We start from the raw sequence: 26,033 nt of genomic DNA on the forward strand, positions 1-26,033 counted from the left end.
CAAGGATAAGAATGAAGGCCCAAGAGCTGAAAAATAAACTTGGTCCTAGATTGGACTGTTAGGAACCGGAAGGCAACTGAGGGGGGGATTTGAATTAGTTGTCAATGAAATTTAACCCAATTATAACTTAATCAAACTTGATACTTAATATCGGTAAACCAAACTTAATGTCGATTAATAGATTAGCAGTTAATATCAATAGCAGTGAAACTTAATGCATGAAATAGAAAGAGAAACAACATCCACAACACATAAAATAGAAATTTTGATGTGGAAACCCTGTAAGGGGAAAAACCACGGTGGGAAACCTTCCCCACAATCAGATGATACTACTGTAGATAGTATGTGTATACAAATGGGGTCTGCACATGCATAAAGGCCAACTGCCTAGAGCACACTTCTCAAATGGGAGTCACAATGACTACAGTAGGATGGTTAAATCCTAGAATAATGTACTGCTCAAAATAACATCTACAATGCTGGATTTAGTACCGATTAAGCTCTGATAAACACCTTCAAACCTTCCTTGAACCTTCTCTATGGTCTGCTCATGTGATCTTCAATATTTGCACATACCATGTTACAATACCATACCATAACCTTACATACCATCTCATATCTCACAAATGAGATCTTACATATATACAATACCTAAGACCAAATGTGTAGGTTGGCTCACTAAGAATATTACAATAAAATCAATTATAAATAAGTCTCGATGCGATGCATCATGTCGGCTCAATACATTTATAACAATATTCAATCAATAAATCATCTCCATAATGTGTCGTGCTGATCTAGAATAGATAACGCATACCGGTCCATAACCTAGACCAATCTGCTGGTCACAATAAATATTTCAATCCGATTAGACCAATAACCAAAACACCAAAACCAAGTATCCAAACCATATCTTTGACATAATCAAGTGATCTCTAGATGATAACAAGTCATCATCAGTGTCAGTGAACCGTATAACAAGTCATCATCAGTGCCGGTGAACCATATAACCTACCAGTGAATAAAATGTTGGTGATTGTGCATAAATCACTGAACTTGCCGATGAACACAATGTGCCAGTTTAACAGTAAACCAATATAACCATAATGCCAAATCCAGAAGGATAAGTGTTGACATCAATGACAAAAACTAATGCAACACATCCATAATACCAACATGGAAAACCTTCTAATACAACAGATTGAGCTATCTAAAGCAACCATTCAAGGAGAAAGATCACCAAAGAAATATATGCATTATCTAACCACTATGATCAGACATAATGAAATCATTATTTTTGACAACACTAAATTCATGCAAAGTCTTAATCTAATTTTAGTGGATATCTTTCAAATTATACGTAGAATTTTGAACTCTTTGATTTTTTTTCATCCTTTGTCATTGATGTCAAAGGGGGAGTAGTAGTGTGGGAGAAAAATGTATAGAAGGGATCATTTGCTTAGGGGGAGCACTCTTATTTTTGGACTTCATTTTTGGATATCATTTTTTGGATTTTTCTTATGAGTGTTGCCATCAATACCAAAGGGGGAGATTGTTGGCATTATACACTCAGATGAGAATAGTTGATGTTGTCATTGATGACAACCAACTAGTAACATAGTTCACAGGTTACACTGGCAACAAACATCATCTACCAACACTGGTAGGCACAACAAAGATTATTCACACTGACATCCATTCTACACTGATAGAAGATCTTACCGACACTCCTAGACGACATGGAAATTATATTGTATAGCCGACATGATGTATTGTAAAGACTCATATATGTATGAGATCTTGTAGGTCATTTTGCAGGCATGTAAGAAAAGTAAGGATATGTAATTAGGTAATGAATGCAAGAAGAATATGAGAGTGAAAAACTATATATGCATTATGATGTAATTATTCTATGAGAGAATAAGAGCAGAGTAGAGCGAAGCAAGGTTTATGGCAGAGGTATTTGACAGAACTTAAACCAGTACTGAATCCAGCATTGTAGATGCTATTTTGAGCAGTACATTGTCATTGGATTTAATCATCCAATTGTGTAGTCAGTGTGACTTCTATTTTGTGTTTGAGCAGTGAGCTCTAGGATATTGGCCTTCCTGCATGTACAGGCCCCTATTGTATAAGTAATATTTATTCATATTGGCCAATGAGTAAATATTGTGGGTCACAAATCCCATGGAGTTTTTTTCCCCTACTGGGTTTCCTTGCCAAAAATATCTGTGTTATTGTGTGCATTGATGGTTATACTGTTATTTCTCTTTATTGCATTATTACTTGTTTATCGGTATATTAATTTGGGTTATAAAGTTGTAAACAAGTTTAAATCTTTTGTAAACCGGTTAGACACTGATTCACCCCCCCCTCTTAGTGTCTTTGGGACTGATCAAGTATTTAACAAATTCTTTGATAAGACTATTAAGGAATGTACAAAGCATATTGATTATTTATTACCAGTACTTAATTCCACTATTTTGGAATATAAATAATTGTGTAAGGAAGCATGCAAGCCTCAACACCTAACAGAGGATGTTGATGAGGAGATAAGGAAAAAACAAAAAGAGATTGATGATATAGCAGATAACATGATAGGTTCTTCAAAACTTACTTTAGTTTTGGATCAAGAAATGACAGTTTTTGAAGAAAAGATTGAAAAATTAGAAAAAGAAAAAACAAGGATAAGAATGAAGGCTCGAGAGCTAAAAAATAAACTTGATCCTAGATTGGACAACCTTCTAACACAACGGATTGAGCTGTCTAAAGAAACCATTCAAGGAGAAAGATCATCAGAGCAACATATGCATTATCTGAGTACGATGATCAGACATACTGAAATCATTATTTTTGAAAGCACTAAATTTATGCAAAGTCTTAATCTGATTTTAGCGGATATCTTTCAAATTTTATATAACCGGTTACAGGCTTTGAGGTAGAATTTTGAATTCTTTGATTCTTTTTGACATCCTTTGTCATTGATGTCAAAGGGGGAGTAATAGTGTGGGAGAAAAATGTACAGAAGGGATCATTTCCTCAGGGGGAGCACTCTTATTCTTGGATCGGTTTTGGACTTCATTTTCGGATATCAGCTTTTGGATTTTTCTTATGTGTGTTCCCATCAATGCCAAAGGGGGAGATTGTTGGCATTATACACTCAGATGAGAATATTTGATGTTGTCATTGATGACAACCAACTAGTAACATGGTTCACAAGTTACACTGGCAATATACATCATCCACCGGCACCCACAGACACTACAAGTCTATTCTCACCGGCATCCAACCTACACTGACATAAGATCTTATCGACACTCTAAGCTGACATGGAAATTATATTGTTTTGTATTGTAATATTATTTATATAGCTGACATGATGTATTGTAAAGACTCAAATATGTATGAGATCTTGTAGGTCATTTTGTAAGTAAGTGAAATGTAATTAGGTAATGGATGCAAGTGATATATGAGTGTGAATAACTATATATGCATTATGATGTAATTATTTTATGAGCGAATAAGAGTAGAGCAGAGCGAAGCAAGGTTTATGGCAGAGGTATTTGATAGAACTTAAACTGGTACTGAATCCAGCATTGCAGATGCTATTTTGAGCAGTACATTGTCATTGGATTTAACCATCCAATTGTAGTCAGTGGGACTCCATTTTTGTTGTTGAGCAGTGAGCTCTAGGCTGTTGGCCTTCCTGCATGTGCATGCCCCTATTGTACAAGTAATATTTATTCACATTGGTCAGTGAGTAAATATTGTGGGTCACAAATCCCACCGAGGTTTTTCCCCTATCGGGTTTCCTCACCAAAAATATTTGTGTTATGGTGTGCATTGATGGTTATATTGTTATTTCTCTTTATTGCATTATTACTTGTTTATCGATATATTAATTTGGGTTATAAAGTTGCAAACAAGTTTAAATCTTTTGTTTACCAGTTAGACACTAATTCACCCCCCCCTCTCAATGTCTTTCGGACTGATCAAATATGTAATAGGCCTAATGATTAAATTACCTACAAAACCCTATATAAAGACATTTTGTCAACCTATTTTCATCTAAGAAGCAATCTAAGACTCCATCCCCATTATTCATGCATTCGTGAAGCATTCATCATCAAGAATTTTCAAAGATCTTCAAGGCTATATATTCATCCTTCAAGCATTGTGGAGCAAAGTTATAGCGATGTTTTGCAAGCATGTGTGTGTAAGTAAGAGTTTTCATGTTCACGTGTTTGTCATGCCATTATATTCAACATTTGTGATTACATTCAAAGAGAATTGCATCATCATCAACAATTGTAGATCTGAGGTATACCTATTCAACATTTATTTCAGTATTTGCATTATTTCATTCAAGGTTAATTCCTAAATCAAGATTTGACCTTAAAGGAAAACCCCTATCCCCAACATCTTTCTCTTTCTTTCTATGTGCAAGAAATAGGTGCGGAGCTATACACAGGATGATTGATAAAGTTCATAGAGATGAACAAGTTCAACTTTTGACAATATAAAATTCAGAGGACTTTGGAAAATCGACACCACCTGGTCCTAAAAAATTAGGCCAAGCTTCTAAGAAAAAATTCTAAACATCTTATTTTACCCAGATCTAGGTCGGTGGCTCTATGGAACATTCATAGCTTACTATTTCTATCAGAATACTTCAATTATCACCTATTTTGGCCTAATTTCAATCAATCCAATTTAATCCTTGGAAAGAGGAGGTCAAACCCTAACCAAAGCGAATCTAATTGGAATTTTAAGCCCTTCCTTAATGAGATTGAGGCTAGATCTATTAGGTTCACCTCTCTTTCCCATTATTTTTGTCAATTTGGTATTGTTTGTGGTTTCATCATTGAAACACTAATTTCCAAATTTGCCCCATTACAATTATATGTCTACAAAAATATCGAATTATCACAGATTGGAGACTCATGAAGGTTGGCGAGAATATTTTGTTCGAGAATAGAGGTATTGCATGGTTATAATCACTATTTATATTTATTAGTGAATAGATTTGTCCTTCTAAAATAACTATACAAATAAACTCAAAATGCCCAGAATGAAGGACAAAAAGAACTAACAGTTGAATAGATTATCATTGAAGTGATAATCTTCCTCTGAATTGAGAGGTACAGCTCCCTCTTAGAAGATTTACAAGGAATTAAATTGCTGATATGCTTTTAACCAGAAAGCAATAAAGGAAAATAACATTCATGCATAGCCATGAAAATGAATGCCAAAGATTTACAAAACAAATATCATTGAAGACCATTAAATCAAAGTTTAATTGTCTGCACTTATGGATAACATTTGGACTAAAAACTAACAAAGAATGTTGTTGCTCCAATATGGCTTACTTTCAAGCACACAGTCTTGTAATAAATCCACATACACAATCAATTATAGCAGAAAAGACATTAATAAACAACTGCAAAGGCTCAAAGTCTAGCTACAGTCATGAGAAGAATATCAACAACACAAAGATTGAAGATATCATTTGCGTTCTATTCATGTCTGAAAATCAACTCAAAGATTGATATTTTCTATACAAAACATTGCTTAGAAAAGCTTCAACTCCTCCCTTACAAATAAAAATATACTCCCCCTCACCCACAGGCTTTTGGAAGAAAAGAAAAGAAGCAGAACCCCGCCTCCCTCAATCCTTTCACAATAAATAGTTGCATGAGATCTTTATTCAGTTTTATAACTCAATCTTGAAAAACCTTTTAATTTATTCTTTTCACTTTCCCCATTAGTCTTATTTATAACATCAAATATTTATAAACATTGGAAATATAATTCTCTAAAATTTATAAGAATATTTGGATAGGTGGCACTTGAATATTTTATCCCAAAATGAAAATATCCTTAATGCTGGGCGGACTGAAAATATTTGTGACAATCAAAATTTGTCTCGGTGCGGGGGACGTAACTTTTGTTTGCATCGTTGGATCTTTCTCAATTTTGGATATGTTGGTCGTAACCTAGTTTTCTACATTTGGACAGGAGAGATTTAAAAAATAATGTCTGAGTAAAACGATATGTGCTACTATCTGCGGGTCTATATGACTGTCATAAAATTAGACTTGTCAAAATAATGTTCTCAGTGATTTTCACATCTTCTGCTCTCAAACACACTGATTTCTTTGAAATTAAAAATGACCTTCTATAGATTCTGATAATTATATATATAGTTGAGATGAACAATGATAATTCATATGGGATTTAAATCCATCTGAAGTATTGGGTGTTGTCTTATCGTGACAACTTTTGAACTTGGCCTGGTCGAACCATCTGTACTTGGGGAACAATTGAACTGCTTGAACTTTGAACCTGCAGAGCTTGAACCTTGAACCTGCGAGGTTCAAAAACACAAACTGCGCCCATATGCTTCATTGATCGCTTTGCCTTTCCATTTTGGTTGTGCATTGAACCTTTGAATTTCATCGAACATTTTGAACATCATTGAACTATTTGAACTAGGTTCAAACAATTCACAGTCTAGAGAAAGAGTATATGAAACATCATCTATGACCGTGAAATAGAGCTTCTGCAAAACACTTGATATGAATGTTAGCCTAGAAATGTCTTAGACACAACTTAGAACCTACGGTACCTAAATGAACACTATGAACTCTTTTCAAGATGGTTCGAGGGGTTCATGAGGTTCAAACCGACCATTGAAACATAATGCTAAGGATTTAGAAATGATTTACAGGAGGATTAGGGATTGAACCAACAAACTTTTAACAAGATTCCAAAAAAAGAGGGAGAAAATGACTCAACTAAAATTTTTGCAAGGCCACTCACTCTTGTTATGAGGGACGAATGACAAGGTAACAATATTCCAAATGATTTGAATCCTCTCAGAGAGGTTGAAGAACCTTCATGAAGACTAGATCAATGAGGGATAAGTGAATAAAAAGAAGGAAGTGGGGAATAGTTCCTATACCAAACAAAGAAAAAAGATCTTTGAAGATGAGAAGAGATTTTTAGTCAATTTTTCAAATCTCTGAGAACAATTCTATCAACAGGAGCGTAAGGCTACTAACTTAGCTTTAAAGATAGTGTAATTGTTCTAGATTATTTTTCTTCTTTTTTATTTCTTTATATTGATGTGTGGCTAGTATAATGATAGTCCCTTATTGGCTATTATTTTATTGTTGACCTACTTTGGGCATTTTATTTGTTGTAGGGTATTTGAGCAGCAAAAGGAATCTATGTGTATAACTCTAGTTCTAGCTAACACAATTTTTTCTTCAAAATTGATTAAATGTGTTGCTCTACGACATGACATAAGAGTATTACTCATGAAAGATGAAATAAAAATATTGTTTCAAAGTAACCAAAATCTAAGGAAAGAATTTATTGAAGATAGTTTATGAGAACTTGAAATGATGGATATCTTAGATGTCTCCAAGCAATGGAGATAAGTTATCTAAGATGAAGAAACTTTAAGGTAAATATATATCATAATAGTCTCAAATATTTAATGGAATAAATGTTTTTGTAAGGAAAATTATAATAGGTCACAGAAATATTAAGATATGGATTTTGTATGATATAGATGAAAAGAAAACAAAATATTATGGTTTATTCTTTATCTAAGAAGAATAAAATCATAGTCACTATTGTACACCATTTTCATAATGTAAGATATGTGTATAATGAGGCATGAGAAGAGTGAGAGAAGGAAATGACTACTAAAAATCTCATTGAGAAAATATAACATGATTCAAGTGTCCACTACATAAATTTACATGAAAAGGAGATTCTTTGTGGCACAAGGAAAAATTATACCTATGTAACAACTCAACCCTCAACCTTAAGTTGTTGGTATAACTATATGATTCTCTTGTAGGTGGGCACTATAGATTATTGAAAAATTAACATGGAATCAAGCAATATTCCTTTAGAGAGTAACTAAAAGATGACATGTTCAAGAACTTGTGGTAGAATGCATTGTATGTTAGCAAAATAAAGAAGATACAATTAATAATCTAGGCCTTTGTAACCCTTATCTATTTCAAGTTAAAAAATAGAGAAGATATATATGGTTTTAATCATAGATTTAAATAGATATAAATGTGAAAATTTTATCATAGCTTTTGTGGATTATCTAATGAAATAAGTATCTTTTTATGCTTTGAAATACCTATTTATAGAAATAGTTGTAGTAAAAAAATTCCTTAATGCTATTGGGAAACTATATGGGACTCCAAAAGTCATTGTAGGTGACTGTAAAAATATATTTTAAGTAAATCATCTTCATTTTTGAAGTAGACACCTAAAATTAATTAAATTAATATTTAACTAATTTAAGCCTGTCAACATAATTAATTAATTTAATTGTGTTGGTCCCTTTCTTCTTAAAATTAATTAAATCGTTTAATTAATTTTATCACTATAGTCCTAATTATTCCCCCATCCTTCTAAAATCAAATATCATTTATTTTTTCTAAACCCTACTTAGTTAATTAATTTCAATTAACTAAGATAATCATGTGATCCCTACAAATCACCATTTCTAATCTATCATCTAGCCTAATTAATTCTTCTAGAAGCATGATTATCATTATTCCTCAATTTTAAATTCCTCACCTCATTTCTCTCTCCTCATGTCACATCCTCCTAACTTTCCCACTTGCACTCTAATCACTCATTAAGCCACCTAATCAATCCCATTAATCATTTGCAGATCCCTAAGAAATTCAAATTATTTGAATCTCCCCATGCATCCTCTTCCCAATGAATTTTTAATTCTTTTATCCATTTATTCTTCCCACACATCCTCTTATTTTGGGATTTTTAATTCCTCCAATCTTCCCCCAAGGAATTTTATATTCCTTTTTGTCTTCCCAATGTCCTTGGGAGCTCTTCCTTGTGAACCTTGAGAGGTATGGAGACAAGATATGCCCTTATAGTATATCTCTTGAATACCACACCTTTTCCTCTCAATCCTCTCCTCCATTTCAAATCAATCTCAACCCTTCATTTTGAAATCAATCTTAGCTCTCCGTTTTGGCCTCCTCCAATCTATAAATTGGAGTTTCCTCTCCTCACAAATCATCCACTTTTCATCTAATCTTATGTTATCCGTTTGAGATCCAAAATCACCCATCATGCCATAATAATGCTAAAATATTCCCTCATCTAAGCCATATACTTCTAATCCATCATCATCACTCAAGTCCAATCCGAATCTAATCTTGTTGTGCAGTGGAGAGAATCCACAATCCACCATCAAAGGAGAAAATCAAGTAGAGAAACAAGGGCACCTCTACTTCATCAAGCTCAATAAGAGGAAGAGTAGAAGCTAAGGTATAGTGGTTTATTTGTGTACTTGAATGCATTATTTTGTGTTTTATTTGGTTTATACATTAACCATTAGGCTTTAGAATTTCCCCTCTTCATTTTGGCATGCCTAGTGGGACCCATGCCCCTTTTAGCTAATGATTTTGGTTGTTTTATTATGAATTTTCCTCGTAGGTTAGTGGATCAACATTTGCGTCTTTATTTCAGCACCTCTGCTCTACTGTTTCGATGTCTCCAACTTTGTCCTTCAATATCTCCATTTAAATTTAAATCTTCCTGTTAACCCTTTTTTTAAAAATTCATTAAAAATTATAGATCAATGTCTTTGCATGCATTGATTCATAGATCAATGTATGTGAATGCCTCCAGCGTATGAGCATAGTTCAATTCATAGATCAGTGTATGTGCATGCCTTCAATGTATCCACTAGATTTAGTTTTTTTTTTTTTGCATTCTAGATTATAAAAAATCTTTCATTTGGGCCTAAAAAGAACATGTGTATTTTGTGTTTGGTGCACTTGCACATTGTGTAGGGTGGACCCACTGTCACACCTATTATCCTTTCTCCTCACCTTCGCGGACCTTGGGTGATGAGAAAGGTGATTGACAATACCCACATTTTTCTTTTGTAGTTGAGGGCTATTCTTGACTAGGAATTTCATCACCTCACAAGGGTAGTTTTAATTGGGACACGTTGGGGATATCGACTCTCTCAACATGATCTCGAGCACATTTTTCTGAGCCTCAATATAAATAAGTTGGTTAGGTGGCTGAGGTGATGAATGAATTCGACGTATGTGGGGGCCTTCCGTGCACTGATAAGCTCAATTATAGCCTTCAATGGCTTTCTTCAAGAATCCATCATTGGATCAGTGATCCCTCAGAAATTACACTAAGATCCTTTTTTAGTGGCCCAAAATCCTACATTCATAGTGTAGGGAATGCAGATCGTACCTTGAAGTTACCTCTCATGTACCCACTCAAGATGGCACATGAATTCCCTATATCATAGATACTCATATTTTTAGGGTAAGAGAATCTGGTATGCCCGAGAAGTGAGTGCACTGTAAGGGGGAACTAGTGCTACCAAAATCTCTATCTATCTGCTTGTTTGAGGTATCACTTGTGTGAGAGGCCTATTGAATGGTTTCCACTTTCTAGCCTAAGTTGTATGTCTAAGATGTGTCTTCATTTGTGCAAAACCTGTAAAATTTGTTTGGTCTAATCTAGGCCCCCAATCCCTCTCACGCTTATCATAAAGCCTTATCTGGGCCAATATGTATTCATTTCTTGATATCTCTTGCCAAGTCAAACAAGTCCAACATTCACACATCTAATCAAACCCTTCAAATTCCACCTTGTCACTATCAAATCCGTATCCCGTTGTCTCCATCCAAACAATCATCAATCCCCGACCAAATATCTTTATCTCGTCATCAATCCATTCTTGGGTAGCCTTCCCCTTCTTCTTCCTTCCATCAACCCATAATCTTTTTCTTCTCACCTTTGAGGACTTAGCACATAAACCTAATCAAATCTCCAAAAATCCCAATTAATCAATCAATATTCCTTTAATCCAATCATCAATCATCAATCCTAATCCAAAGTCAACACTTTGTGAAAGTTTGATTTAGACCTTTATCTTTAATCAATCATCAATTGGCATTTTGTTCTTGGGAAAGAATCTCCCTCAAGTACCTTTTCTTAATCATTTGGGTTGATCAAAACCCTCAATCATTTTGCCCTATTTTTCTTAGGCACGTAAGTCCACCCTAAGTAGAAGAAGTCTTAATCATTTGGATCCTTTTGCCCTATTTTCCTTAGGCATGTAAGTCCATCCTTAGGCACGTAAGTCCACCCTAAGTAGAAGAAGGTTAAATCATTTGGATATTTTTGTGCTAGTTTCCTTAGGCACATAAGTCCACCCTAAGTAGAAGAAGGTTTAATCATTTGGATCCTTTTCCCCTAGTTTTCTTAGGCATGTAAGTCCACCCTAAGTAGAAGAAGATTTAATCATTTGGATCCTTTTTCTCTCTTTTGTCTAGGCACATAAGTCCACCCTAAGTAGAAGAATGTTTAATCATTTATATCCTTTCATGCCTCACTTAAGTCCTAATCCAAGGGCCAAGGTTTCATTCGAATCCAAATCAATCTTTTCCTAACCCAAGGACCAATCCAATCTAATCAAATTCAACCCAATCCAAGCAAATCAAATCAAATTAAATCAATCCATGAATCCAATCTAAAGTTGCTAATTCCTAGTCCTCATCTTCATTTAACATCATCTCATTACTTTGTTTCAATCAAGTCTATCCAATCCCAACTTATCCCCCCATTCTCAACATTTTGAGGTTACATAGCTACCCAAAATCCACATCCAAACTTCAATTCTTGGTATGAGAAAATGCTCATCAAATTTCATAGATCACCCTATGAACCATCCACATCTAGCTCATACATTCCTCAAAATTATTCAACTTCCACCTATACATGTCTCCCATTGCCTGAAACAAGTGTCATGTGTAGTCCCCCCCATCTTCTTGCACTCTACAATTGGGGGTAAGCTTCATCCATGCTAACCTACCATCTGCATTATCCATATCCATTATCCTCTATCCACATCCTATCTAAGTCCATCCTCCTTTCCTATCTTTTGTCTTGACTATCCTATCAATATCCTCCATCTCATATCCCTCATCTTATCCAAATTCATCCCTCATTCCTACCTTTGGTCTTGTTCATGTTAGAGAAAAAATAATGCGTACACATGCTTTGGGAAAATGCAAGCCCAAACTCCTCCTCCATTCGTATCCACCACACATGGTCATTCAATCTCACACATCTTTATTCACCATCCTTCTAGCCTTGATTGGGGCATTTGGCTCCTTTGCAACATAGTTCTTGGATCCCCATTCCACCTATCCTCCATCCTTTAGTCATCCATATCCTATCACCATCCATCTACTTAATCCATTCATCCCCCTATCCAAGCAATCTCCCCATCCATCCATCCATCCTCTTACCAAGCCTTGGTTCCCCTTGTCATTTGTCCCCCTCCATTTATCCTATATCCACAAACCAATCCCATCATATCATATCATATTCTTGATCCCATCCAATCCTATTCAATCATTTATCCCTCTCCCATTTTATCCAATCCATTTATGAGCCCCATCACACTGATCTTTTTCCATCTATTTGAGCTTATACTGACTCATAGGCAATCCAAACACCCATCCATGTTGTGTTAATCAAATCCAAGCAGAAATACTCTCACATAGAGATCCTACACACCATCTTGTCTCTTGCATCTATCAATCTATCCATACCCTACCCATCGGGATGCATCCTTGCCATGTCTAGTAGTTTATCCAAATCCATCTTCCTGTCCATCGGGGTGTATCCTTCCCATGTCTGGCAACCTAACCAAATCCATGTCCCACTCTTGGCAAGAGATGTCAGTTGGCCATGTGCAAGTTGTTTGCATGATTGATTTTTTTTCTCTGATTTTGTTTATCTTATATTGTAGGACTATACTTGTTCAAGGCTAACCTGATCATCCTATTTCTCGGCATGTCTTGGTTGGTGTATAATGGGGCATTGTTTTTGTGGTATGGTGTGTTTGATGGTTTCTCTTATACGATCCTAAAGTCTTGCATTTACATCATCATCAATTTTTGCGAACCTGTGTGCACAGAGATACCTATTGTTTGAGAGTCTAGTCTATGCCTCGGATATTCAAAACATTTTGATTCCTATAATCAGTGATGTGGATGATCTGTGGCAGTATCAAAACTAGTTTTTCTCTCTACATCTACACAACAAGAAATATCATCCACTCCATTTCATTCATTCATCCTATTTCACCCATTTATCTTGGAGACTCCAATTTATTCATTCACTCCTGGTTCATCATCTTCATCTTTTCACTATCTAGTCCTCCTATCCATTTCGAGAGCATGCCCATGTTCTTAGAACTTGCATGTACTCTTGAGGGGGCATACCATTACCTCCTTGTCAACCTTACTCATCTCACTTATGACTGGGGCATCATGTTACTAGTCCTTATTCTTTTCATCTACTATGTTTTATTTTTCTTTGATATAACATCACTTCATGACACTATATCAAAGAGGGGCAAAATGTAGACACCTAAAATTAATTAAATTAATATTTAACTAATTTAAGCCTATCAACATAATTAATTAATTTGATTGTGTTGGTTCCTTTCTTCTTAAAATTAATAATCAAGTTTAATTAATTTTACCACTATAGTCCTATAATTAATTTATCAAAATTAATTATTGCCCCATCCTTCTAAAATCAAATATCATTTATTTCTTCTAAACCCTACTTAGTTAATTAATTTCAATTAACTAAGCTAATCACGTGATTCCTACAAATTACACTTTCTAATTCTATCATCTAGCCTAATTAATTATTCTAGAAGCATGATTATCAATATTCCTCAATTTTAAATTCCTCCACTCATTCTCTCTCCTCATGTCACATCCTCCTAACTTTCCCACTTGCATTCTAATCACTCATTAATCCACCTAGTCAATCCCCTTAATCATTTGCACATCCCTAAGAAATTCAAATTCTTTGAATCTCCCCATACATCCTCTTCCCAAGGAATTTTTAAATCTTTTATCCATTTATTCTTCCCACACATCCTCTTATTTTGGAATGTTTAATTCCTCCTATCTTCCCCCAAGGAATTTTATATTCCTTTTTCTCTTCCCAATGTCCTTGGGAGCTCTTCCCCATGAACCTTGAGAGGTATGGAGACAAGAAATGCCTTTATGGCATATCTGTTGAATCCCACACCTTGTCCTCTCAATCCTCTCCTCCATTTCAAATCAATCTCAACCCTTCATTTTGAAATCAATATTGGCTCTCCATTTTTTCCTCCTCCAATCTATAAATTGGAGTGTCCTCTCCTCACAAATCATCCATTTTTTATCTAATCTTATGTTCTCCATTTGAGATCCAAAATCACCCATCATGCCATCATAATGCCAAAATATTCCCTCATCTAAGCCAAATCCTTCTCATGCATCATCATCATTCAAGTCCAATCCAAATCCAATCTTGTTGTGTAGTGGAGAGCAATCCACAATTCACCATTAAAGGATAAAATCAAGTAGAGCAATAAGGGCACCTCTACTTCATTAATCTCAATCAGAGGAAGAGTAGAAGCTAAGATATAATGTTTTATTTGTTTTTTATTTTGTTTATACACTAACCATTAGGCTTTAGAGTTTCCCCTCTTCATTTGGAAACTCAATTTTTCTTTGTTCATCACTTCATCCCCAATCAAATGAAAAAATTAAAGTGGTCAACAAATCTTGGGAGTCTTATCTAGAATATTTTTCTTTGGATAAACAAGAGAGATGTGTACCAACTACCATCAATAACCAATTCATTATAGGCACACCTAAAGGTTTAAATATTTGAAAATACATTTTACATCAACAAGAGATACTTTATAGTCTTGGGTAAAACTTGACAATGGAACACTATAGAATGAAGTAGCAATCTTAGAAACACTAGAGTGAAAGACTTTTGAAATTGGAGATTTGATATTTATGCAATTAAAATCATATATCAAAATGTTACTAAAACAATAGAAATAAGTTTTAAAAAATAATCTCAAGTATTATGGTTCTTACAAGGTGATGTAGAGGATTATGATTGTAGCATGTACACAAATTGGAGTTACCTTTGTCAACAAGAATTCATCTAGTTTTCCATGATTCATTCTTGAAGGAGATTATCTAATAAAGACTTGAACCATAGACCAAGTTACCATAGCTTAGTGAGGATGACAAAATAATTTTGTATCTTGAGAGAATTATTCAAAAAAGCACTAAGAGGCTATGGACAAAATCAATTGTAGATAATTTTATCAAACATAAGAACTTTCTTGTCAAAGATGTTATGCAAGAAATGAGGATTTTATGCAAACAAATCCACAATTGATAAATATTGAGGAGGCATGCTCCTCCCTTAATGTTATAGTGCTAATAAGGTAATGATAAGTCAACTTATTGCTACCTTAATTCTAAATTAAGTTATATCACTATTGGTATAGTATTATATAGGTAATTAAGTCAATTCTTTTCATTGAAAAACGTAACTATTGTTATATATAGGAGCTAGTAGTTATTTTATGTTCTCCATATTGGAAATTTTGTTTTCCCTAGAGATGTTTTGAGGTTTCCCCATTCAAATTGAATTATTATTCTCAAGAAATTATCAAGTATTTACCAAACATTTCCTATTATAGTGTCTCTTATGTGAGTTATTTCACTATAGACAGATAAATTTAAAATATAATGTGTATCACTTGGTAATTACCAAGAATCCATGAGGGAAAGGTGAGAGCCTAATTGGTTGAGGGTGAGGTGATAGCATATAGTCAAAATAATAAATAATAAATTCTATTTAATTTTCAAGAATAAGACATAAAGACAGAGAATATTTACATAGATAGAAGAAAAATTGACAAATATGATAGAGTTGATTATTATCAATCAAATATGTAACAATATTTTAGAATCATAAAAATTATGACAATGTAAATAAAGATGAAATATAAATAAACTTTTGTATTCTAGATCCTCCTTCCACAAAATGCTATAAACAATAAAAAATTGAAAATACTTTTATATATATGTAGAGTTTCTAAAAGAAATTTTTAAATTAATTCAAAATGGTTTCATCCTCTAATCACTTAATCCAAAGTTTGTCATATGTGCTTAACCATTAGCTTCTTCTTTCTCTTTGTATTTTATTTTTTGGTTCTATATACATACCTTAATGCCATGCTTCATATTATATACATTGAAGGCTTCTACCTTAAAACCTCATCACCACTTGTCATGTCAAAACACGAAATAAAATTTAAAGATGAAATGATAAAAAATATCTTAATTTAATTAGATTTCCATAATTCATAACTTATATCATTTAGCTTCTTTTAGATTCGATTGTGTGAATTTTTTTGCATCGACATTTTAGATCACACTCATCATTTATCATCAAGATGGTAGAGAGTGCTAGGAGATGTATAATTGTAATTTGTAGACGTAGCTAGACTCAAGATGTTTTAAAGAATGAAAAGAGAGAGGAAAAGAAGCATGTGAAATGCGGAGAAAGATAAGACACCAAAAAATGACAATGACTTAGAAAAATTATCTTATCTAATGGAATCTTTTATGCCACTATCTTGCCACCTTCTATAATTCAAATTCCTAATCACAAAAAATTTACTTGCCTTGACTGTTACATGCATTCTATTAACATGCAATATATTAAAATAGATTATATTTCGAGGAAGCCCGACAATATTAGATTATTTCTCTCACAGATCACTGTATTGTAGCAAGGGAGGATCAGTCAATAAATGCGGTATATTCGTCTGCAAACAAAATCTAGGATGGTAACGTGCCGTTTTAAGTTTTTATGTTGTACATAGGTTGTAAATGTATTATTCATATTTTCATTTTGATTCATTTGTATATTAGTTGAGGTACATTTCAATATATTAGTTAATTATCATCATAATTTCTTTCGTTTTGATTAGATTATCTTGTATGGTGTATATCGATTATTGGTTTACATCGTAGCAATTGATTTAATTTGACTTTTTCTAATCTTAAAACTCTTGTGAAGGGATTCACTACTTTGCAATCTAGTTGTTATTCTAGTTAATATCTTAACTTAAGCATAATATATTTTAATATCATTATAATGTTGGTTCCCATAGATTTAGGTGTCATCTTTTGCAGAAGAATCTTAATATTTTCCTTATAAGGTTGATCTTGCCACTTGGAATGGTTTACATGGCATTGAAATTATATTGGGTAAGAGCATATTTGACATGTAAAAGGTGTGCAAGGTCATATATGATGCTAGGGCTATATTGTAAGAGAACTTGTGGTACATGTTACAAAGACATTGGAGACAAAAGTCTTTTACTGAATAAACATAGCTATTTATGAAAGAATCTTGTAAGTGCAATTAGATAATCTAATTATATCTTTTGGTTTAATTATTTGAGTTTGTATTTGTGAAGGTAAAGGAATTTATCGGAGCAATTACCTTCTATTCATAAGGGGTACATTAATGAGGTAGGACACATGGATTTGGTTGGTGGATTTTGAGCAACATTTGAAGATCTATTGTTTGGTTTACATATTTGCATTTATTTTCTTTTCCTATAACATAAGTGTGTGGGAACTTATAATGTCTAAATATTTTGTTGTAGGTTACATGGTATCATGATTGGTTTCTAGAGTTGATATAGAAATGGATGTATGATTGGATTTTGTTGTGACAAAATAGTAAAACAAGTACATTTTGGATTAATCTCAAGAAGGAAAGAACCACATAGAGTGCATTTAGAATAAGGACTCTTAAGGTGTGTTATTTGAAATAAAGAAATTCCACACAAGAATTTTGAATTATATTGTAATCATGTTTATGATAATATAGTCTACTTTATTTTATTTTATTAATGAATTCCAACCCCACAATCCATAGCTCCTTGATTTATTTTATCATACTCTATAGAGATTGTCAAAAACCATTTCACATGGTGGATCAAATACTTGCACAACGCATAACTTATGATAAGTATAACATTTTTTGCATGGTTCATTATGGCTACCTAGATCCAAAAACTTGTAACATCACAAATTGTGGATATATGTAGTGATATGACTGAAAATGATTGTATTACAATGATTAAGTTTTCCTTATAATCTCTCTTCTCTTTACTTTTGAGTTAATTTTTTCATAATGTACATATTATTCAAGATCCCTGATAAGACATAAGACATGAATAGTTGGGAAGAAAGCATAAAATAAGAAGCATTGGAAAAATATCATAGTCATAAATATAAATATATATTATCCAATAATGAAATATTTATTGTTAATATACATAAATAAAAATAGTGTGTGCAACTAGTCTCTCAAATCCCCTGTAACCACTCCTTATTTGAGTGTGGTTAACTCATAATCAAGAGGGATAATGTAAAACCATAGGGTAGGAAATAAAGCAAGTGAAAATCATGATGATATATCTAATCAACCTTTAAAACATAAATTAAAAATAGATATAGGATTAGCTAACATATGTGAAGATGCTAATAATTCCCTTGTGATCAAAAGTTTCAAATCAAGGGGTGACATATCAATTTTGTGTTTAAGAAAAAATGGACAGTGTATAATCAATATTTTGTATATTGAAGTGCCTAAAACATTTGTGTATATTTTTTTAATTTTGAAATTATTCAAACTAATAATTTTTTTTTAAAAAGTCTAGTTTACATTTGTGTTGATGTAATACAACTTTTACATGGATATATTTCTACGGGCAAGTGCAAGGTAATGAGTCACAAATTCGCGAAAGTCTGCGCGTTGGAAAACACGCTCTTATAAACGAGGGCTCGTTTTCAAAAAATGGGAGCCCATTTATTCTTTGGGCTCCCGAGTCGAAAGGTAATTGGGGTCCGAAGCAAAAATAAATGGGCCCCCATTTTGTAAAACGGGGGCCCGCTTTTAAACAAAACGAGGGAAAAACGGGCCCCCGTTTCTAAATCTCACTTTTCCTTTTTTTTCCACAAGCCGCCCTTGTTTGAAAACGGGGGCCTGTTTTGTGGAAGTTGATTCCACAACCCACCACTTGGCTCGGGATTAGGCCCGAGATAGGCCTGGGATGGCCACACTTGAGACATGGACTTGCAAATTCAAATCTCCATGAATGAAAGCACAAATACGAAATTCTGAAATAGTTTACGTGCCTCTAATCAGAAAATTTTTATACGAAATTAAAACCCATTTCAGATTATATTTTCTAGATTCTAAATATGTAAATTTATTTAAAAATTGATTATTTTAACTATTTTTCATTTAATTTATACTAAATCGGGTCCATAAATTTAAAATATTAACTAATTTTGTTAATTTAATAACTTTTTTATTTTAAAGAATTTTGGAAAAAAAATTATATGTCATCAATCTACAAAAAATTCTTTTGTATTTAAAAAAAAAAAAAATCAAAAAATATTAAGTTTACATCAAATTATGTGGGTCGTACACGTCAAATTTTTAAAAAGATAATTACGACCATTAAAAAATTAATTAAAAAAAGAATATTAGAAAAAAAAATACAGAAAAATATGCTCATCAATCTTCAGTGTGTTACAAATCATTTCCCAAAATGGTTTGAGAAAATAATTTTAATTGTGTCAAAAAGTGTGGGTCGTACACATGCCTGGTATGGTCCTGAAACATACATTTTTAAAACATAGTTTTCAGAACTCCATTCAAAAAGTTATTTTTTAATATGTGGGTATTAAAACAAATTACATATTTGGAAAGGAAACTCAGAGGGATATCTTTTATATTACTGACTTTTTCCAAGATTCAATCTCTAAGTATTTCAAAATTTAACCTCAAATGAGACAAAATTTGAAAAATCAGGGAAAACACTTCCACTTTTTGGCCAAAAAGTGGACTCATCTTCTTGCACTGACCCCTACCTTAGTTAAGTGCATGAAATGGTACATACAAAAAAGAGGTCAAAAGTGGCCACTTGTTTCCTTCTGAAATTAGATAAATCTATTTAACTAAATTCTACGTTTTTCTTTGAAATATATGAAACAATGATTTTTAAGTTTACATTAGATGAAAAATATAAAGGTCCCTTATTCTATAGCTATGATTTACAACCCAATATAAGGACTTCAATTTCTGAAAATTTATGGTTTGAACTTATAAAAAAGTATCAAAAGAAACTTCACTTATGTGAGATTAGAAGGTTTTTCTAGGTTGACTTGAAATTGCCAAGATATCCTACTAACAAGTTAGTATTACTAGAAGTAACAAGGAGATTATATACTATTGTAAATTTGGAGGAATTGATTATGTGTTACATTGATGTTTTGTCATTGATGTCAACACTAGTTGTTTTGTTGTCAACCGGCTTTCGATAGAGTGGTTGGACTATGGTATTGGTGTAGGGGCACTTAACAATTTTGTTGAGTTTGTTTCCAGGATGTTGGGATCATGTCCTTAGCTTTGTCATAAGGCCAAGAGGCCATTGAGTGTGTGTTCAAATAATTGTAAGGGCCCTAAGAGTCTCAGTTTGACCAATGTTGGCATGTGAGCTCTTAAGGGTGCCAAGTAGAGCACTTTCTAGGATAAGTTGTTTTTGGGTTAATGTAGGTTGGTTGGTGTTATTTTGTGGTAGTTGAGGTCATATGAGTCACTTGGAAGTGACCAAGCTTGGGGTTGAGCAAGGTTACTCAACCAAGGCAAAAATTGCAAAAGTTGCTCATAGCAACTTTGCAACATTTTCACCAATCCTGGTACACCAACGGCTAGTTGGTTGTCACAATTGGTTGTGAGAATGTGTAACTACTCCAAGGCCATTATAAATCTTTGAAAGACCTATGATAATTGGTTGTTGAAGATTTGAAGAAAATAGACAAGTTTGGTTTCTCCATTTTTGGTGTGTTTTCCAAGTTATTACTTGTTCTTGGCAAGTTTGTACGGCCTGTACGGATTGAAAATCCTCAAACAGGGACATGGATTTCTAGATTGGTGTCTTACCTTATTTTTTTATTTTGGTTTGAAGTCTTGAAGTGTTTTATTTTATAAGTTATCTTCATTTTGTTGCAGGCGGGTTCAAAAGTCCTAAAAACTAGGGTTTTGAGAGCTCAATGGCTCCAACCTAGCATTCCATGGTGGATACCCACTCTGAAACCTTGTGTAATATTTGGTTTCTATGTATTTAATGTTTTATTTTTGGTTTTGAGGTAGGGGAAGCTAAACCATATATTTTCCACCATACCCTAGGCTTGGCACGTTGAGTTGGCAAGCATTAGGTAACATGGGTAACATGCCCTAATTGAGTGAATTCGGTGGATGGAGGTGAAGGATGGTTGGATTGGAATTCCTTATGGAAATATAGACCTAAACATAACATTATTTCGCTCAAGTAATTGGACTGGTGAAGGTGTTTGAGAAAATCCCTACCTTTTAGGCCTAGGAAGGGGCAACTAGGCCTAGTTAGCCCTATAAGGGTTAGACATGTTAACGACAGAACCCACCTCTAGTTTTGAGATATTGTATGTAACTCTGAGAAGAGTTTCTATAATAGAAAAGAGTTCATAGGGTTGTTAAGGAAGATAGGAAGATAATAGCAAAACACTTCACTGACAGGGCTACTAGAATTAGGTCTCCTATTAGGCCTAAAAGTGTAGTTTGCTTGTGAAACTTGGAATCGGTAAATACCAAATCTCTTGAGGAAGGAATAGGGTTGGGAACCCATAAAAAATAATCCATCCTTGTGCGAGTAATGTGGGGAATGAAGATAATGTGGTAGAGAGGTTTAACTCTCATGTTGAGTGTGGAAGGGAGTTAGTAAACAAGGTCTCCTAAGCAACAATATGGAACTCACAAAAAAAAAAGTGCTTATCCTAGTCTAAGGACCTTGGGAAGGTTAGATAGGGTAATTCTTGCAGACCCTTGGATGGTGTGAAGGTGTAGAACCATTGGATGGTTCTAGTGTAGCTTTGAGGAGACACCTAGACAAAGTAGCCACAAGTAGGTGTGAGTCAATTCCCTCTACATCAGATTGGTATCAGAGACAATTGATTGAACAAAGTGGTGTATGTAAGACCTAGAGATAGAGTGAGAAGCCAACAACATGCCACCAAAGGAAATGAGCCAAGAGGCCATTGGGAAGTTGGTCCAAGATATGCTTACTGAAGTCTGGGTGCAAGAAACCAAGAAAGGCAAGGAAAAAATCACTAAATGGGTGATGAAAATGGTGATGAAGATGCAGATGTGATATGAGTGGTAACATAAAAGAAGGAGTTGGACAAAGATCAGAAGATCTTCTTGGATTCCCTCAAGTCACTCAACAAAGATAACATAGAAGGTTTACCTATCTACAATGGAAGCCTAAATGGAGAAGAGTTATTGGATTGGATAGAATCTTTGAACAATCATTTTGAATACAAAGAAGTTGCAGAAGAAAAGAGGGTCAATTTGGCCCAGACAAGATTGAAAGGATCAACCCTAGTGTGGTGGAACATGATGCAAGAGGAAAGAGAACAAACAAGGAGGAAGAAGATCATCTCTTGGGAGAGAATGAAGATTAGGATCAAAACTCAATTCCTACCTATAGACTATGAGGTACAAATGCACAAGAAGTTGCAGAATTTGAAACAGAGAGAAATGGATGTGATTACCTATATAGAGGAGTTCAAAAAACTGACCTTAAGATCTAGGAAGCAAGAGGAATAATTGAAGAAGTTTGTAAGGTACTTAAATGGCCTTTGACAAAACATTCAAGATGAGATCAGCATGATAGCACCTGACATGGTCCATAAATGATTTCAGTTAGCCTTGAGAGCAGAGGATAAGATTAAAAGGAAAGGTGAACATAACCAAAAGGGCAGAGGTGGCAGAGGTTTCAGAGGAAGATGCAACTTTGGAAGAGGCTATAACCCCAGTAAGAATGAAGAAGGAAACCAATTAGAGAAAAATGGTGATAATTTTAAGAAAGGAGGACAGTTTAGAGGCAACTCTAGAGGGAGAAATAACTTTAGAGGTAGATTTGGAAATTCAGGAAGAGGAACCACAACCTTCACTGGCAAATGCTACCATTGCCACTAAGTGGGGCATACCATGAACTAGTGTCCTGAAAAGACTTCAAGCTCTCACATGGGAGAAAGGAGAACTCTTTTGGTGCAAGAAGATGATTGTTCAAGTGTTACCTCACCAATCAGCAAGGTTGGACCGGTCCTAGATGGAGAGAATTTGATGCTAAGAAGGACCTTGTTGAAGGTACCACAGTCCAAAGAACCTACACAAAGGAAAACACTTTTCAAAACCACTTGTAGATCTCATGGTAAGATTTGTAAAGTTATAGTGGATTCAGGGTCTACTGAGAACATTGTAGCAATTGAGATGGTAGACAAACTGAAATTGAAAAGGTTGCCACATACCACCCCTTATAAGGTGTCTTTGTTAAGGGTCAGCATGTTCTTGTAGATGAGCAAACTTGGGTGGATTTTGAAATAGGAGATTACAAGAATAGTGTGTTATGTGACATATTTCTCATGGATGCATGCCACTTGCTGTTGGGATGCCCTTGGCAGTATGATGTCAAAGCCATACATGATGGGGAGAAGAATTCCTATGTTATCACCAAGGAGGGTAGAAAGTGTCAAATGGATCCCTTGATTGAACAGAGTGAAGAAAGACATGTTGGATCAAGTGTTATGTTGCTTAGTGGGAAAGAATTCTTGAAGTTTTTGAAGCATGAAGGGAACCAAGGATGTGCTCTCATAGTGAAACCCAAAGAAGAGACAAAGGATGAAACCAAACCAGTGATATCTCAAGAGGTGTAGACCTTACTAGACCGGTACAAAGACATATTTGTCAATGAGATACCGGATACCTTACCTCCTATGAGAGATGTTAACCATCAGATAGACCTCATACCTGGTTCAACTTTGCCAAACAAGGCTTCTTACAAAATGGTACCTACTCAAAATGAGGCAATAGCAAAGCAAGTGCCAGAATTACTAGACAAAGGGTTGATAAACAAGAGTTTAAGTCCATGTGAAATACCTACTTTTTTGGCACCTAAGAAAGATGGCAAGTGGAGGATGTACACTGATTCAAGGGCCATAAACAAAATCACAATTAGATACCAATTCCCAATGCCAAGGATTGAGGATCTAATGGACTACTTAGGTGGAGCTTGCTACTTTTCTAAGGTGGATTTGAAATCAAGTTATCATCAAATTAGGATCAGACCTGGTGATGAATGGAAGACAACCTTTAAGACAAACGAAGGGCTATATACATGGTTGGTGGTGCCCTTTGGGCTCACAAATGCACCAAGCACATTCATGAGACTCGTGAATGAATTTCTTGAAGAGTTCATTGGTAAGTTTGTCATTGTTTATCTTGATGACATTATGATTTTTAGCAGGTCAAAGGAGGAGCATATCAAACACTTGAATCAAGTTTTGAGGAAGCTACATCAAGAAAATTTGTTAATCAACTTGGATAAATGTGAGTTTTTCAAAAATGAATTGGTGTATCTTGTTTTTGTAGTTTCTCAAGGTTGTTTGAAAATGGATCCATCAAAAGTAGAAGCAATAGTGAATTGGCCTACTCCTAAGTCAATAGGAGATCTAAGAAGTTTCCATGATTTGGCTTCTTTCTATAGGAAGTTCATTAAAGGTTTTAGCCATGTGTGTGCACCTATCTTGAACACCATTAAAGGAGGGATAAAATGTTAGTTTAAGTGGACTAGTACAGAAGACAAGGGGTTTGAGTTGTTGAAACAAAAGGTAGCAGAAATCCCTTACCTTAGGCTCACTGATTTCAATCACCTCTTTGAGTGTGATGCTAGCAAGTTGGCCATAGGGGCTGTTTTGAGTCAAGAAGGTCACCTGGTTGCATTCTTCCCTGAGAAGTTCAATGAAGAAAAATAATTATTCTACCTATGATCTAGAGTTGTATGGCATGGTGCAAGCACTCAACAAGTGGCAGCATTATTTGTTACCTAAAGAGTTCATATTCTACACTGATAATCATGCACTTAGTTTTTTGAATGGTCAGGAGAAATTTAACTAAAGACACCTCAAGTGGGTTGAGTATTTGCAGGCCTACACCTTTTCCATTAAGCACAAGAAAGGAGTCACCAATAAGGTAGCATATGCCTTAAGAAGAAGGGTTCTCACCATTTAAGAGGTGTAGCTACAAAGTGTGGGGTTAAGTGACCTCAAAATTCTCTACCAAGGTAACAAAGATTTTGGTGAAGCATATGATGTTTGCTCAAGTTTTGCTTATGCTTTTCATGTTGCCTATTCTGATTTTATGTTGCAGGAAGGCTTATTGTTTAAAGGATACCTACTTTGCATACCATAGAGAGACAATATCATCAAGGAGAAGCATCAAGGCAGCCTAGGTGGACATTTTGGTCTTGACAAGACCTTAGAGAAGATTGGAAGGTTCTACCATTGGCCTAGACTACAGTTGGATGTTAGGAAATTTGTGGACCAATGTGCTATTTGTCAGAGGGCTAAGGGTACCTCCAACAATGCAGGGTTATATCAGCCTCTTGCCATACCAACAAGGCCATGGGAATGTGTGAGTATGGACTTTGTCCTTCGTTTACCTAGAACTCCAAGAGGATATGATAGTGTCTATGTCATAGTGGATAGATTCAACAAGATGGCATACTTTGTGCCTTGCAAATGCACTAATTATGCCTCCTACATAGTGGGGTTGTTCTTCAAAGAGATTGTGAGTGATAGAGACACAAAATTTGTAGGCCACTTTTGGTGAACCTTGTGGAAGAAACTTGGTACCAACCTTTCTTTTTCATCTGCATACCATCCACAATCTGATGGTGAAACTGAAGTAGTTAATAGATCCTTGGGTAATTTACTGAGATGTCTCACCAAACAGCATGCTCAAGCTTGGGATCTAGTATTGGGACAAGCAGAGTATGCCTACAATGACTCTGTCAATAGGAGCATAGGTCAGAGTCCATTTGAGATTGTAGATGGATGTCATCCAAGGGGTATCTTAGAATTTAGGGAACTCAGTTTCATGGACCATAGAAGTGCCCAAGGTGAAAACTTTGCAGAGAATATGCA

Source organism: Cryptomeria japonica, chromosome 4 (assembly GCF_030272615.1).
Source record: "Cryptomeria japonica chromosome 4, Sugi_1.0, whole genome shotgun sequence".
Classification (NCBI taxonomy): domain Eukaryota; kingdom Viridiplantae; phylum Streptophyta; class Pinopsida; order Cupressales; family Cupressaceae; genus Cryptomeria; species Cryptomeria japonica.